Source organism: Typopeltis vanoorti, chromosome 23 (genome assembly GCF_054136105.1).
Source record: "Typopeltis vanoorti isolate ZY-2024b chromosome 23, IOZ_Tvanoo_1.0, whole genome shotgun sequence".
NCBI lineage: Eukaryota > Metazoa > Arthropoda > Arachnida > Uropygi > Thelyphonidae > Typopeltis > Typopeltis vanoorti.
Window position 1 is genome coordinate 59,072,501 of NC_143571.1, and position 16,395 is coordinate 59,088,895.

General features: G+C 36.2%; 1 non-coding gene across 1 annotated transcript; it reads right to left on the bottom strand.

Annotated features, from left to right (window-relative positions):
* Positions 1-12,289: 12,289 nt before the first annotated feature.
* On the bottom strand, positions 12,290-12,361 carry TRNAA-UGC (transfer RNA alanine (anticodon UGC)). Its single transcript has one exon. It is a non-coding gene; the product is annotated as a tRNA-Ala (tRNA).
* Between the last annotated feature and the right edge of the window lie 4,034 nt (positions 12,362-16,395).

Consider the following 16,395-nt stretch of genomic DNA (forward strand, 5'->3'; position numbering starts at 1 on the left):
GTATAATTATTGATTGTCTTGGGTCAGTTATCTCTGATTAACTACCGGTAGAGATTGAACTGCCTTTTCAGTCTCCAAAAGTTAGATATGGCTAAGTCTCTCTCTCTTCTTCTCTTTATAGCGAGTATAAAAGGCATTAGCTGATTTTTTTACAACATGTAGATGTAACATAACGAAGATTCAACAATGGAAGCAGGTCAACCACGTGAATTAAGTAGAGTAGGACGCCCCAGACATCTCTCAAATCTTGATTTTATTATAACAAATATAAATATGTCGTTAAGAGTTTAGAGCAGTTTGGATAGTGATTATTACATTTATTTCATTTGGAGTTGATACTCTCGAGATTGGGAGTGGCTGGTGGAAAGCATTCTGTGCAACTGGCACAGTTATAATCTGCGTTACTGAGAGATCAGGTAACCACTACGGTATATCTGGAAGCGAAGTGGTTAAGAAAAAATCGAAAGTATTGGAAGAATGGAAATGGTTATCATGTACTGTATTCAGGTGTATATAGTAACTAAACAATGGTTCCAATCTACCTGCTTGGTTCTGATTTATTGTCTTTTTTCTGATGTAAAAATCAATTCACAATAAATGCTAACATAATTCTTACATTACTTAAATTACTTTCATTTTTCATTTCTCCTCACTTAGCTAATAGGCATAATAAAACTCTTAAAATTCCCAGTACCACTAGAATTTCAAAATAGTTACTTGGAAAATAATTAAAATGCATTTATTTTTCTGATACCTAATACAAGAATCTCATTAGAAGGATACGTTTCGCAAATTCTATTCCTGCTAAATAAGTATATTGAATAGCCCTTTATCTTGATCAATAACAATATTCGTTTTCTTCTTTGGTTACCATTCATAGATCAACTAGTAATAGCAATCGATTTTTCTTCTTCCCCTTTCCATTTCGAACAAGTGATCTACTCGAAACTGATGTACTTTCGTGCTATTGCTTTTCTTTCCTGGCCTTCACCTTTTCTTTTGAAATTAATTTTAAATAATGATGATAAAAAATTTGTGTTAAAAATAAAAAAATCACTATTTCTTTTAACGTTTTTTATTACTAAATTTAGTGAGTCTAATTCTTTTTTGCCCTACCTTTTGGAAATCTGACTGAATATACTTTCTGAAATAGTATGATTTCTGTGATTGAGTTTTCTTTGTTACAGTGTCTAAACCCTGAATTCTCTAGAGAAAATAACCATACTTGCTGCAGCCAAAGATCGAGTAACACGAGAAACGGCTTGAAAAAAGTACCTAGAAAAAATTATAATCATAATCGATTAGAATCGAATCTATAACGATCTTTTTTGGGTAATCTGGTTTGGTGGAAGCGTTAACTCAAGACGGTAGGTGGCGAAAATTTTACACAAAAGCCTAGTAAAAGTATATGCTATAGGAAGACAGAGTTCATCAAAAAAAAAATCAGCTCCTTTTTTTTTTATTCCCGTATACGGGGAGTAGGCGAGGCCATTCAGCCCTATCTAACTTTTGGAGACTGAGTGGGTAGTTCAATCTCCACTGGTACCAATCAGAGATAGATGGCCCAAGGCTATCACTAATTAAGCGGTACACAGTGAAGAGAGACGGCTCAAATGTGCCGCCATCTCGTGGTCCCTAACCCTAACACAATATATTTAATGTCTGAAATAATGTGGGTTCTACAGTCGATTTTCTTGAGTTTACAGGACAAAAAACCCGAGTTTCCGGGAGGAAAGACAGAGTTCATATCCCCCAAAATATATAAATTACACAAGATAAGTAAGAAATCACTCCTTATGATTATTCAACACCTATTAGCCAATAGATCATTTAAACTCCATAAAATTTCTGAGTCACACATCTTTTATGGACTATTTTCTCATAACCAATACTAGAAAAACTTAAATACAGGCGTTTGGTAGGAACAGTTCTACTCCCAAACGTTTGTGATTGCAATATCATAATTTATCTTCCTTGAAACCTGAAGAAATCTATCATCCTAAAGAGCTTCAAGGAATACCAAGATATAAATCATTCCTTGGTATTTATATATTAAAATTCGTGATATATTTCATCTTAACGTAAAGTTTCTACCTTCTCGAAATAACTTACGTTCTTCTACAGCTATTTTTGTCGTCATCCTTCACTATTTTTCTGCACCATTAATAGCATTTTATAACAACTTCCCAACATCGTTTTACACCGAATTATTGACTCACTCAACCAGCTACTTCCATATTTCTTTCCTTCTATCTATCTCGGTTCTTTGGACCAGTTTTCCCGTTGAAGTATTTTCCCACTGACTACAAATTTCAATGCTTCCAAAAAAAAAAAAGATCAGATTGACAGCTTACTTTTATCTTGACCCCTGCTCCCCATGGCATTGATTTACTATAGACTTTTCTTCTGTGTGGGTGTGATAAAAAAAATTCACAGATAGGCGCTGATAAAACACTAAGCAGTTTTATCAAAATCTTCCAGTAAGCTTTCAAGCAGCTCATTGACCAGTATCTTTTCATACCTTCTTCTTCCTCAAGTAAATCAATTGATAATCAAGTCTGACCCATGTATTTACGAAAATCAACATAATTTTGAGCTCTAATATTTTCACACCAAAATAACGAGCGGACGAGCCTGTGTAGCTCAGTGGATGTGGCGTTTGCACACCGCGGCGCTTAACCGCACGCAGAAGGACTTTTTGGTTTCGAATCTAGTTGGCGACTAGAAGAAATTTTTCTAAGCCTTTTTTCGACCGGTTCCCGAGTTAGTCGAACTCTGGCAAGGGCAAGCAGGTTTTTTCTCCCAGAAACTCGGGTTTTTCATCCTAAACTCAAGAAAATCGACGGTAGAACCCACATTATTTCAAACATTAAATACGAGTGTTAGGGTTAGGGACCACGAGATGGTGACACTTATTGAGCCGTCTCTCTTCACTGCATGCCGCTTAATTAGTGATAGCCTTGGGCCAGCTTTCTCTGATTGGGTACCAGTGGAGATTGAACTGCCCACTCAGTCTCCAAAAGTTAGATAGGGCTAAACGGCCTCGCCTACTCCCTATATACGGTAATAAAAAGGCGTTAGCTGATTTTTTTTTGCTGTATAACCAACGGTTTTGAGCAATTAGAACTAGTTTTTTATTAAAAAAAAAAAAAATCAGCTAACCCTAACACTCGTATTTAATGTTTGAAATAATGTGGGTTCTTCAATCTACTTATGCAGCTGTTAGAATTTTCTTTTGTCAAAGCTATCACTGCTTTTCTTACGACTATATCACAAATGAAATTCTTTATAAGAAATTTAAATTGATTGTGAATCAGTTGATCTTATATATGGGGATAGCAATGTTTTTCCTCCTCAAATTCTAGATTTTTGATCCCAATAAAACAGACAATCTACCTGGACAATGCATCCATTTTACCAACACACACACACACACACACACACACACACACACACACACACACACACACACACACACACACACACACACACACACACACACACACACACGTCTCATAAGTTTTCTTCAATTAATTAATTAATCCAATGTTAATCTCCTACCCACCAATCACTAACGCAATTCCATTATCGTGCCCTCCTATAAACCATTCAATAGTCTGAATGTTATTTTGATTACTTACTCTCTTCGCTTTCTCATTTTTTCTTCTCCTCTGTTTTGGGAAGATGAAAGTCGTCCCACAGAAATAATCTAGTCAGAAGAACCTGAATATTAACAGACATAATACATTGACTTCATAACGTTACTTTTTTTCGTGTCAGTCTTACACATGTGAGGTTGCGAAACAGATTAGTGCCATATGTAGGAGCCTTTGCTTTGTCATAATTCAAATAAAGGTAAAATACTTTCTACTATATTATATATATATATATATATATATATATATAAGGAAATTAAATGACTTTATACCGAGAATGACAAATTTATTGTTAAGATACAACTAGTTTCGTTGAAATACAACTTCTTCAGGTATCATTGGCAAAGAGTAAAATAAAAATAACAGACGCATGAAAAAAAAATATACATTAACAGATCTAGTATAAAACAAGTACATTTAAAAGGAATGCGTGCTAGAGTTCCAACTGAAGTTGATTACGTGCGTGAGCTGGTATTAGTGCGCCAGTATTGGACAGTGGCAATGTGCGCATCAGAAATATTATAGATAAGGCTGTTATTAATATGAGACGCATCAAGTGATATTTCTTTAGATTCAATAATCCTTCTTTCCAGTTCATCATAGCACACGTGGATATTACAGGTTTTTTGCCAATCAACGATGTGTTGGCGGCCATCATCTGCGTTGACGGAGAAGAGAACGTGGCTAGAGAGAGCGCTGGCTCTGGTTCTGTTGTAAGAAATGTCTCTGATATTCCTCCATGCGTAAAAGGATGGATTTAGAAGTTTGGCCGTAATATGGCTTGCCACAATCACACAAAATTTTATAGACTCCTGGACACTGAGGAGGAAGATGTTTCATTTTAGGTCTACCTTAGTATGGAGCGAAGTTTAGGGAACGTAGTGAAACAAGTTCTAATGTTGAATTTATGAAGCATTTTTGCCAGTTTCGGGGAGAGAGAGCTGATGTATGGTAACGAAATAAAACCTCTCGGTGGAGAAGAATCTTCAAGAGCAGTTGAGTGGTGGACAGAGAGAAATTTATTAATCTTTTTAAAAGAGAATCCATTGTTAATGAAAGACTTTTTAAGAAAATTGAGTTCATATTCAATTTCTGTTTCATCTGTTAATAAAGATCTGGCACGTCGTGCCAGGGTTGAAATAATACCAAACTTTTGTGGAGAGTAGTGATGGGAAGAAGCATGAAGGTATCTGTCTGTGAGTGGGTTTTCTAAAAATGGAGATTTTGATGTTCTCAGCGCATCTCATAAGTTTTAAGTCCAGAAAGGGAAGACATTCGTCGGATTCTAGTTCACAGGTGAAGTTGATTTTCTGATGAAACTTGTTGAGGTGGTCCAGAAAAAGGTTGAGGTTGTTGATACCGTGTTCCCAGATGAGAAATACATCGTTTATGTAACGATACCAAACTTTAGGTTTAAGAGGTGAGGAATTAATAGCTTTTTCTTCAAAACTTAGGTTTAGCTATGGGGTAGCCCGCTCTCTCCGATTCTTGCTGACATATTTCTTAAAGATTTTGAAGAAAAAGCTATTAATTCCTCACCTCTTAAACCTGCAGGCACACGAACGGTATAAAGTGCAGGCCATAAAGGTAACGAGTGTGGTAAAAAAAAAAAAAGCAAAAGCGGATTATGAAAGGAAACTAGCTATGCAAGCTAAAGAGAATCCCAAACAGTTCTTTCAATATGCTGCAAGCAAAAAAAAAAAAACTGTACACAGCAAAATGATTTTAAGGGATGACTATGGTGAGGAGGTCACTGAATTAGTCGATATAGTGGAATTCATCAGCGAGCACTTTGCAAGAGTATATCATCCAGATGGTGACATTAAAAAATGAAGGAACCATTAGTTTATAACGGGAATTGTGATGAATGAAGTGGAGGTGAATAGTCTATTACAGAACCTTAATGTGAATACATCTGTGGGATTGGATGGTTTGAGAGTGCACGGCACGGGTCTTACGAGAAGCGGAGAAAGAATTATCAGTGCCCTTGACCATGTTGTTTAATCTGAGTCTCGGGTCTGGTTTAGTCCCGAAGGTGTGAAAAGAGGGGAAAATAGTTTCACTGCATAAAGGAGGATCCAAGACTACGGTTGCAAATTACCGACCGATCAGCATATCAGGAGTCGTTGTCAAGATCTTGGAGAAAGTAGTCAAGGGAAGGATACAGGAATGGATTGATGAAAATGAGATACTGTACGGGGGACAGCATGGCTTTGTGAAGGGTAGATCATGCCTCAGTAACTTGCTCAACTTTTATAACACAGTGACGGCTGAACTGGATAAGGGTAATGGGTTTACAGTGATACTGCTGGACCTTGCTAAGGCCTTTGACAGGATACCATATGGAATTCTAATCCGTAAACTACGACATATGGGAATGGATATAGGGTTGGTGAGATGGATAGGTGGGTGGTTGATGGAGAGAGATATCAGAGAGTAGTTTATTCAGGAGTAGAGTCCAAAAGATGGCTTGTGACTAGTGGTGGGCGCAGGGTTCTTCTCTTGGACTATTGCTGTTTAATTTGTTCATTAACGATATAGGGAAGGATCTAAGAGGAGCAGTTCATTTGTTCGCTGATGATGCAAATTTGGGTAGGGCAATAGTGAGTGCAGAAGATGTCAAAATCTTGCAGGACGACTTGGATAGATTGGAGTTCTGGGTTAAGGAGAATGGATGTCAATTTAATGTGACAAAATGTAAGCTTATGCATTTTGAGATGAAAAGATTAGCAGCAGTATACCACATTGGTGGAACTGTACTCCAGGAAATTGATGAGGCCAGGGACTTAGAAGTGTTGGTGGATAGGGAGATGAAGTTTAGGGGGCACACTGCAAAACTAGCTAAATCAGCTCATCAACTCACTTGGTTGTTGAAAAATACTTTGACGAGTACAGACAAGCAAGTTATTGTACCTCTGTACCGAGCCTTGATAAGACCTCATCTCGACTACTGTGCCCAGATTTGGTCACCTAGGTTTCTTCTTGATGGGGAGGAGGTGGAGAGGATCCAGAGGCGAGTGACCAAGATGATAGCAGGTCTATGGAATGAGCCTTATGAGAACACGTTGAAGATTTGTGGGTTGCAGAAATTAGTTGATAGGCGGAAAAGGGGTGATATGATTGAGACATTCAAATTGCTAAAGGATTTCTATAGGATTAATTCAGAGGATATTTTTGAGATCAGAACTGGTGGTAGGAGAACTAGGGGACACCTATGGAAGCTGGGCAAGAGTGTGGTTAGCAGGGGTGTTAGAGCTGGGTTCTTTACTTTTAGAGTGGTAAATGAGTGGAATAAGCTGCCAGAGTCTGTTGTGGGTGCTATAACGGTGAGTGAGTTCAAGGCAAGTGATAGATACTGTGAGAATGTCGTATAGTTGTATGGACATGATGTTTAGGACCTCCCTCAATAAGTCTAAGGACTCCTGGAGTCGCCAGTAATAATAATAATAATAATAATATAGTAATCTGAAATTATATGGGTTTTGTGGGTCGACTTTCTTCAGTTAAAGTTACGACAAACTCGAGTTTCCTTTGGAAATACAGGCTTTTGCTCGTGCCAGAAATCGACTAAATCAGAAACCGATTCATTGAAGAAAGTGTTAGAAAAAGTTCCTCTAGTTGACCAATAGAATCGAACTTAGAACGTTTTTCTTCTGGAGGTCTTCCTCTTTGCATGCAAACGCTATTATCACAGTTCTACACAAGCATTTTATGTTATCAAATGTTTTTTTAAAAAATTAAATATCTGCATCATTAAAAAAAATCACCACTGAAAATAAAATATCTATTTTTACCATGGATTAATCATAAAATTTTGTAAACATTTTTATAGGAAATTATTCATAACAAAAGTATTTACAAGTGAAAGGAAGTGAAAGTAAATGCCATTTGTTATTTCCATCTTTCAATTAGAATCCATTAAAATATAGTTTATTAAAATGAAGAAGGAAGGAAAAGACTTATGTGATCTATCTATATAGGAATTCGCAATTCTTATAGAAAATACAGTTTCATGTTATTTGCTCAGTAATGTAAGACATGGTAAGCGAGAGAGGAAAGTTTGTAAGAACACCACCTCAGGGCGTCAATTGCGAACGCACCAATCTTTCCAGAGACTGGTGCCTTTTTTATTAGATCAAAGGCAGAGAACCTGAGGCTTTTTGTATTCTCTGAACAAACGCAAACTGCCACCCGATATGATAATGATGATATCTTGTCTGATTCTGAAAATCATAAAATAAATATTTCTTAATTAATTCAGTATCTTAGAAACAAACACATATACACTATATGTGTGTCTTTCATATGTGTTTCAGCTCCGAGACCAATCAAAATGCTGACCGAAGGCCATATAATAACCCTCAAGAACTCGGTTTTATGTATTCAAACCGCACACTGACTGATAACACAGTTAAAACACCCTTCGGTGTTGATGTCAACAAGCGCTTCCATTTTAGTAGCTTTGGAATTCTACAGTAGTATCAATGCTTCACGCGTTCCAAATGTGAAGTATTCTTAGCAGCTTCATTAACTGTTAATTCATTGCTGTTAATTAACGCGAATTCTAAAAGAAACTTGGTATTTTAAAAAACAAGTGCGGCATTTTTAAAGAACTTGCGACGTGTTTACATCATTATCTGAAAAAACATAAGTTTGTCATTAGATAAGACGTAAACAACAATATCCTGATTAAATTAAGAGCAGTTGCTGATTAGGGGCTTTTTAATTAACCAAAGACGAAGAATGTTTGATGAAAGAATATGTAACCTAACGAATCTGTTTAGAAAACTGGACTGTCTTTGAGATCTTGTGTCAATTATTAATTACTTGCCTAATTTTCAGTGACAATACAGATCAAAAGAACAATTTTTGTAGAAGTCTTCACATTATTTTCTAAACCGGATTCATCAGTGTTAACAAATATTAATTTCAAGAAATATGTGATAATTGTTCAATGGAACTGCTGTATTGTACCAGTTTAGACGAGTGTTAACAGTGGTGCGGATATATTACATGTGTGTAATAATGCATCTTGTTTTCTAATTCAGCTGGCTGGCCGAGTGGCTAACGTGTCCACTCTCCACTCCATCGAACAGATCGCCGGTTTGGTGATCAAATATGGATGACAACTTATGGTGCTCATGGATGTCTGTAATTGTACTTAGGTGAGAATTGAAATTCAGCACCCAGTTTGAGACCATCCCGCTCCCCCACCAATGTGTGTGTGTGTGTGTATATATATATATAGCAATTTGTAGTATTAACTCGGTACTGTGATATGTTCATATTTATATATACTGACTATAACCGAGACTAGAATAACAATTAAATTTATTCAAAACGCAACATGTTTCATCGGATTGTCCGACTTCTTCAAGCGTGGGAACATAGAAAGCAAGTAAACACTATAAGAAACATCGTATCACTATAAAACGACAATTATAAAATTCAGTTAGCTTTGAACTGTAGCTACAGTCCGTGTTGAAGTTCTATTGTTAAGTAGCTGCGTGCGTCTGATTTTACAACATTCTTGCATAGCAACATAAAATATGTTGCTATGCAAGAATGTTGCTAATAAATGTACCTTTTTATCATTGCTTCTGACCATTTTCTTGTTCTTTTGTTGGAAAGATCTGGGTTCTAATCCCGTCTAGGAGGCGAAGAACGTTTATGAGAGATTTTCAACTAGAAATGAATAGGAATGTAGAAGTGTTTTCTCTAGCGGAAACTGTAGGTTTTCATCCCTCAAAACATGCAAACTGGCCAGAAAATACACGGAATATACAAACAAAATACTTCCAATGTCCCCCTCTAAGCTACACGCATTACCTTGATGGACCTGTGTTTCACTCAGAATTTCTCCATGAGTGCAGGTCACAAAGATGCCTCCAACGATCTCGATCTTGAGCCCCTCTCTTCCACGTTATACCCACAGATTTCACTAGTGGATCTTCCCATCTTGTAGTGGTCTTCCTAGTTGTCTCTTTATTCTTGTTTGCCAGTTGAGTATTCTATATGTCCATGTGTTATCCCTGAGTCTGGCTATGTGACCTGCCCATCTCACCTTGCCTTCATATACTGCAGTTACCACATCTTTTATGCCTGATCTCTTTCTAAGTTCCGTGTTTCAAACATGTTCCATTTTGCTGATGTTACAAATCCTGCATTCTATTGCACGCTGAGTTATTCTGAGAGTCTCTTCTTCTTTTCTTGCCGTGTTCCATGTTTCTGATCCATATGTGAGTGATGAAAGAATGTCACTATTAAATAGTTTTGCCTTCGCAGAGATGTCAAGATTGGGATTAGTAAGTGTTTCTTTTAGCCTGTTGAATGATAGCCATGCAACTTTCTTTCTTTTTGCTAGTTCTTCAGATAAATTGTTATTCATTTTTATTGTTTGTCCTAAGTAACTGTAGGAGTCAATTTGTTGTATAGGAATGTTATCAATACATAGGTGACTGTCACTTGTGTAGATGTTTTTTCTAGATTCATTTCTAAGCCTATCTTACTGCTGTTTGTGTATATTTTTTCACCCATTTCTTTTAGGTCTTTTGGGATGTGTGATATCAGTACTAGATCATCGGCAAATATAAGGATTTGTAGTTTTTCACCATCTATGGTGAAATGATAAATAGATATTTGGAGAGATCACATCGGCTTGGCGGACCTCTCTCTTTATGTCTCTATTTATAGGTTGATCAAATAGGGTTATTTGTGTGTTCAAATGCTCTTTTAAAATCAATAAAGAGAAAACATAGAGGGATTCGGTATTCTCTGCCTTTTTCTGTTTGTTGTGAAATGATCTGGATAAATCTATTGTGGAGAAGCATCTCATGAATCCTGCCTGCTCTCTACTGGAGTTATCTTCGAGAGTGTTTTGGCAGTATTACTCTGTTCATGATTTTATATATGTGAGAGAGAGTAGACAGATTGGACGATAGTTTTTTTGTCTTCTTTGTTTCCTTTTTTTTTTTTTTTAAATAGAATGTGGTTTTTGAGGTCTTTCATCCTCTGGAATCTTTATTTCTTTGAAATACCAAGTGAATCTGGCTGCTAAAGCTTTGAAAATAATTGGTCCACCTTGTTGGATTTCTTCAGCCTTAAGATGATCAAGTCCTGAGGCTTTACTTTTACTCATTTTCTTAACGGCATGTTCTATTTCTTCTGGAAGTACAGCTGGTATATTGCTTGGTTTTGGAATAATAGGTTCTGAAACTTGGCACTTAGTTGCATAGAGATCATTATAAAAATTCTGCACAATTTCTTCTATCCTTTTTCTATTAGCATGTTTTTCTCCATTTTTATCCTGTAAAGCAGATGGAATTGACTGTTTAAAATTTAAGTCTTTCTCTATTTTTTTCAGTCTGGTTTTTGCCTTCACTGCTTCTATTAGTTTTTGTATCCTGAAAGCTTTGTAGTCTTCTGGAATTCTTTTCCTTAGTAACTTACAGATAATTTTCTATTTCTAGAAAATTTTCTTCAGATTTCTTCAGTTCTTTTGTAGCTGAGATCTTGATCTCAGCTACACGCATACCGATCAAAAATAAAAAAAGGGGGGGAGGCGGTGCACACGGGTAGTAACTTTGCGCACAAAATTTTTGTTTTCAAAAAATCTAATTTACAGTCAATACTCTTTTGAATGTACCATAAAAACGAATTATATGATAAATCATACCTATTATTTACTTTATTTACCAATTTCTACAATATCTTCACTCCAATATTACTCTACCCTATGCCCACTTATTGAACTCTAATTAGTTATTTTTAGCTTGCGTCATGTGGATGATCTGATGCTGATGCAAGTTTCAGAGGAATATTTGGCTAGAGTGTCTACTGCCAGACAGTACAGTTCACTAGAACTTGTAAAAACGATGATGAATTTTTGTAGCTACGCGGATTTAAGGGAATTAATTTAGGGGCTGTAGCTTGTGACTCGCTATTGTGGGCGAAGGCTACCGCACACATCGAGTAGGAGATTGGAAACTTACGCGAAAAATGTTTTTATGCACACATGGACCGGCAAAAATTAGAAGAGATATTACTGGATGAAGCCAGCATTATTCCCTCTAACCTTAATTAGTTCGGCAGTAAATCTAAAATAAAACTTGTGCATAAATATGTAACTGATTTTTTTGGATCATGCTCTTGTTTTTACCATCATTTTTGTTTGTAACCTCAAAGGAAGAATCATATTATAAATTAAGATATTAGAAAAGAACAACATTGTTAGCATTCAAGAATGCGTGTAACAGACAATGTGAACTGCATTTTTTTTACACTCCACGAAATGATAGTTTGTGTTACTCAAAAAATTGATAATGACTGAATTTTTGCCCCGATTTTGCCCAGTGCCCTAATTTTTTAAACGACATTTCATTTTTATTAATCGAATTTTGTTTTCTTTAAGCGAAACTACGTCACCATTTGTTGTTTCATGGTCTTACTGTTTTCTGGATGTTAGTATTATATTCTATATTCAGAATTACCAGTTACAGTCGCTCAAAATATATAATTAAATATATATAAAAAGAAATATATAATTAAATAATCTTACAGATTTAAGATATTTGATATTAAATATCAAATAATTATCTTAGATTTAAAAAAAATTATCTCAGAGTATAAAATGCTGGAGATGCCGGGGATCGAACCCGGGGCCTTTCACATGCAAAGCGAACGCTCTACCACTGAGCTACATCCCCAACTTACTTTATGTCTTCAACGTATGGAAGTATCCTTTCTAAGTAAGTTTGCTTCCATATGTTCAACAGGCTTACGGTCACATGCAGACGAGCATGTTTGCGACGGTGTATGTGTGTGTGTGTGTGTGTGCGTCCGATGTAAGATGAGATGAAAATATTCTGAGTTAACTTTTGGTGCTTAAGGAGGTTTTATTTCAACGTCAGAGCTCCGCGTGGTCTTATTTCAGAATCAATTTCTTCATTCATTTAAAGAGAATGTGATCAAGAATGGCAGCTAAGCAACACGGTTACCTTGACAACCGAACTCTTGAAACTACTGAGTGAGCAATCCTCGATGAATAAATTTCGAGAATAGATGTGCGCGCCATGATACGTAATTACACATCGGCATTGCTTTTTTTATATATCTAATGGAGTTGCCTAAACCTCATATAAAAGAGTTGATGTGGTTAAACAGTTTTGTTGGTAGGAAAGAACAATTTGCATCAAACAAAACGCTTTTTTATTTTCGATCCTACAATCATTTTGCGTATTTCTTTTTTTCTGCGTAATATACCTACATTTTTCAAAGTTCCATTTGAATTTCGTGATTGCTACAGGTGGACCCCTCTTTCAGAACTGTGTTCAAAGGTTAGACGTTTAGCGAGTTCGTGACCCGGACATGCTCCAAGAAAGAGTTCTCTCATAACTTTAAATAAATAATCTTAAAATATATACTGTATTGATACGTATACATCATAAATATACCCGGGTCATGAGCTGCTGAAAAGTTATTATTGTGACCGTCCTAATCTCAATTTATGAATCTCTGTCCATACTGTTCGATATCGAAATTATTATACAAGATGCCCTGGAAAAATTTGCGAAACTTCACGAATGGATTTCTTGAGTGATTTTAAGCAAAAAAAAAAAAAAAAAGTTTATAATAAACAGATCGGATTTCTAACCGTTATGGTAAATTTCAGAAAAAAATATTTAATTTAAGAAAAATAAATCTAGAATACTGGGTACAATTTGAATTTCTTTAGCATTAGAAGTTATAAAAAGTTTTAATATCATCGTAAACTTTATGAAAATTTTAAGAAATGAACATCAATAAAGAAAATTGACCAAAAGCTCTGCCTCCTGTTTTAATATGCATTTTTGCTTATCTCAATAATGATTACGCGTACAACATTCAAAATTCCTATCATTAATCTTTTGAGCGTGAACTTTTTTCGTCAACCCCCCCCCACACACACACACCAGACGCTGTAGTTTATATAGTTAAGTTAGCGAGATTTAACTAAGGATAACGAATCTCCTACCCAGTCCGACGGTTGGGACAGTGATGGTTCTAATAATTGGACAGCTGGTGGAGATGGGGGAGCGAGAAGCTGTTTATTTTATTAAACATTAATTGCCAGTTCAGACTTTTCACCGGTTGCCTTTTCTCCAGGTTATTTGTAAATGTCGCAAGTCATCCATGTTCTGATATTAATCTCTACATATTGACTTCTTTCATTTGGTTAACTACAAATAGCGAGCTTAGTCCAAAAATCGCAGAATGCTTAATCAGTACTTCAGTAATCCCCCCACACACACACACACTTTCATAACATATATCTGATAAGATAAATTCGATTATTAATTGACATTTTTGGATATTCATACCCCATTTATTGCTGAGAAAAGACCTTTGCATATCATAAGTGGGCAGCAATGGAGAAAAAATATTTAAGATGCAGTTGCTCTGCAATATATCATATCAACAAAAGAAAATGCTTATAACAAGACCTAGAAAGTAACTGGAAGACAAAAGTGGAAGTGGAGACAAAATAACTAAAAAAAAAAAAAAAAAAATCAGCTAACGCCTTTTTATTCCCGTATACGGGAGTAGGCGAGGCCATTTAGCCCTATCTAACTTTTGGAGACTGAGTGGGCAGTTCAATCTCCACTGGTACCCAATCAGAGACAGATGGCCTTAGGCTATCACTAATTAAGCGGTTCGCAGTGAAGAAAGACGGCTCAAATGTGCCGCCATCTCGTGGTCCCTAACCCTAACACAATATATTTAATGTCTGAAATAATGTGGGTTCTACGGTCGATTTTCTTGAGTTTACAGGGCGAAAAACCCGAGTTTCCGGGAGGAAAAACCTGCTTGCCCGTGCCAGAGATCGACTAACTCGGGAACCGGTCGAAAAAAGGCTTAGAAAAATTTCCTCTAGTCGCCGACTAGACTCGAAACCAAGTCTTCCTTCGTGCGGCCAAGTGCGGCGGTATGCAAACGCCACATCCGCTGAGCTACACAGGCTCCTAAAAAAAAAAAAAAAAAAAAAAAAAAAAAAAAAAAAAAAACTTCCCCAGGTGAGTTCGACAAAATAACTAACTATAAATAATAACTCCAGTTCATAACAGAAACGTATGGCTAGATCACATCGATGGAAAGGACAGGAAAGGCTTTCTAAGAGAATCTTGACATAAAAGGAGAAAATAGGAAAAAAGAGGGGAAAGAAAAAGAAATCGAGGAAGATCAAATGAAAGCAGAATATCGCATGGCCTAAATGATGCAAACCTTCTCTACAATAACCAGCGTAAACGCAGAACTAAAAATGAAATATAGAATGACATAAAATGCACGTGTTTGAATACTCAGTTGTCGAAAGTTGTTTGGAATTTCAGTCGAAGCAACTAAGACTATCAGATATTACGTCTATTAATCGCTTATATTCTTCTGGCTTACTTCTTTTGTATGATGAAAAACCCATTTCCTGTGGGAAAACCTTGCTAACTCTTTCTGAGACTTAATGTCGAAAGGAAGCACCAGCGTAATAATTGCTTCTATAGAGTAATTGGAAGAATAATAACAGGACATTACGCTTGTCGATTGGAAAAAAGACTTGAATTCTATTTTCCCGTAACGAGAGGAATATTTACCGGGGCTTTTTCAATTAAAGGTGAGTTAGATGATTACCTAAGGTTGTTTTCTTCCCGAAACGTATATTTTTCATCCATCATACAGGCATATCGGTCAAGAGAATACATCCAATTTACAGGAGGAAATATTGATGATGGGCGGTAGATGGCGTTGTGTGTTGACGGTAGTAGTGTAGTTAGAAGATTAAGTAAATTAGGGGAGACTATGAGATGTGTGTATAGTGGAGTACAGAGCTCTCCCACGATTCATTGGAGATGTCACGTATTAATAGCAATAATAAGATATTAGTTTATTTTATGAATGTTTTTCTTCTCATTAAAAGTTATAGTTCATTATTATTATTTTTATTTGCTTTTTTTGCAACCTCTTGAATACGTTTTTTTTTATATAATTCTTTGTATTGGGAAATCCATCCACGATAGGTTGATCAATTTATCGTACGCTAATACCGTGGATGGACAAGAAGGAACTGGTTCACATTTATTTTGAAAAGCCGTTGATTGTATTCCTTGGTAAACACGTAAAATGATAGACTGTTCCATAGGGCAGCAATGGAAGGGATGGACGAAGAGGAGGTAAAATTTGTTCTTTGAGTTTGAAGAAGCATTGTGAGGGAGTGTTGATTAGTACTGTACGCATTTGAACTAATAGAGTGGGGGGTATTATTGATGCTAATTCTGAATAGTAGCGGCAGTTGAAGTATTTGTAAAAGATGCAAGCAGCGGAAACTGAGCCTTGTGTGGAAGTGAGTGAAGTGTATCAGTGAGTGGGGAATCATTGATCAGTCTCACTTCCCTTTTCGGTACAAAGTCCAGTATCTTTAGGGAGTCTTGAAGGCAATATTCAATGGTCGGACGGATTTGTGATTTGTATAAAGTTAGGAGTTGTTTGGAGTTAATGTAACGCTTAAAGCAAAAAAGAAAACATAACTTTTTGGAGTCAGAGGAGGCAATATTTGTAATGTGTTTGTGCAGAGAGATTTAAGGATGAAGTTTTCCCAAGAAGATAAGTCTCATCATGGAGATTTGGGTGTTTTCGAAAGTAAGGCTGAAAGATGAAAGTTCTTTTTTTTGTGTGTGAAATAAGACATATGTGTTTTGCTTGCATTGAGGCACTG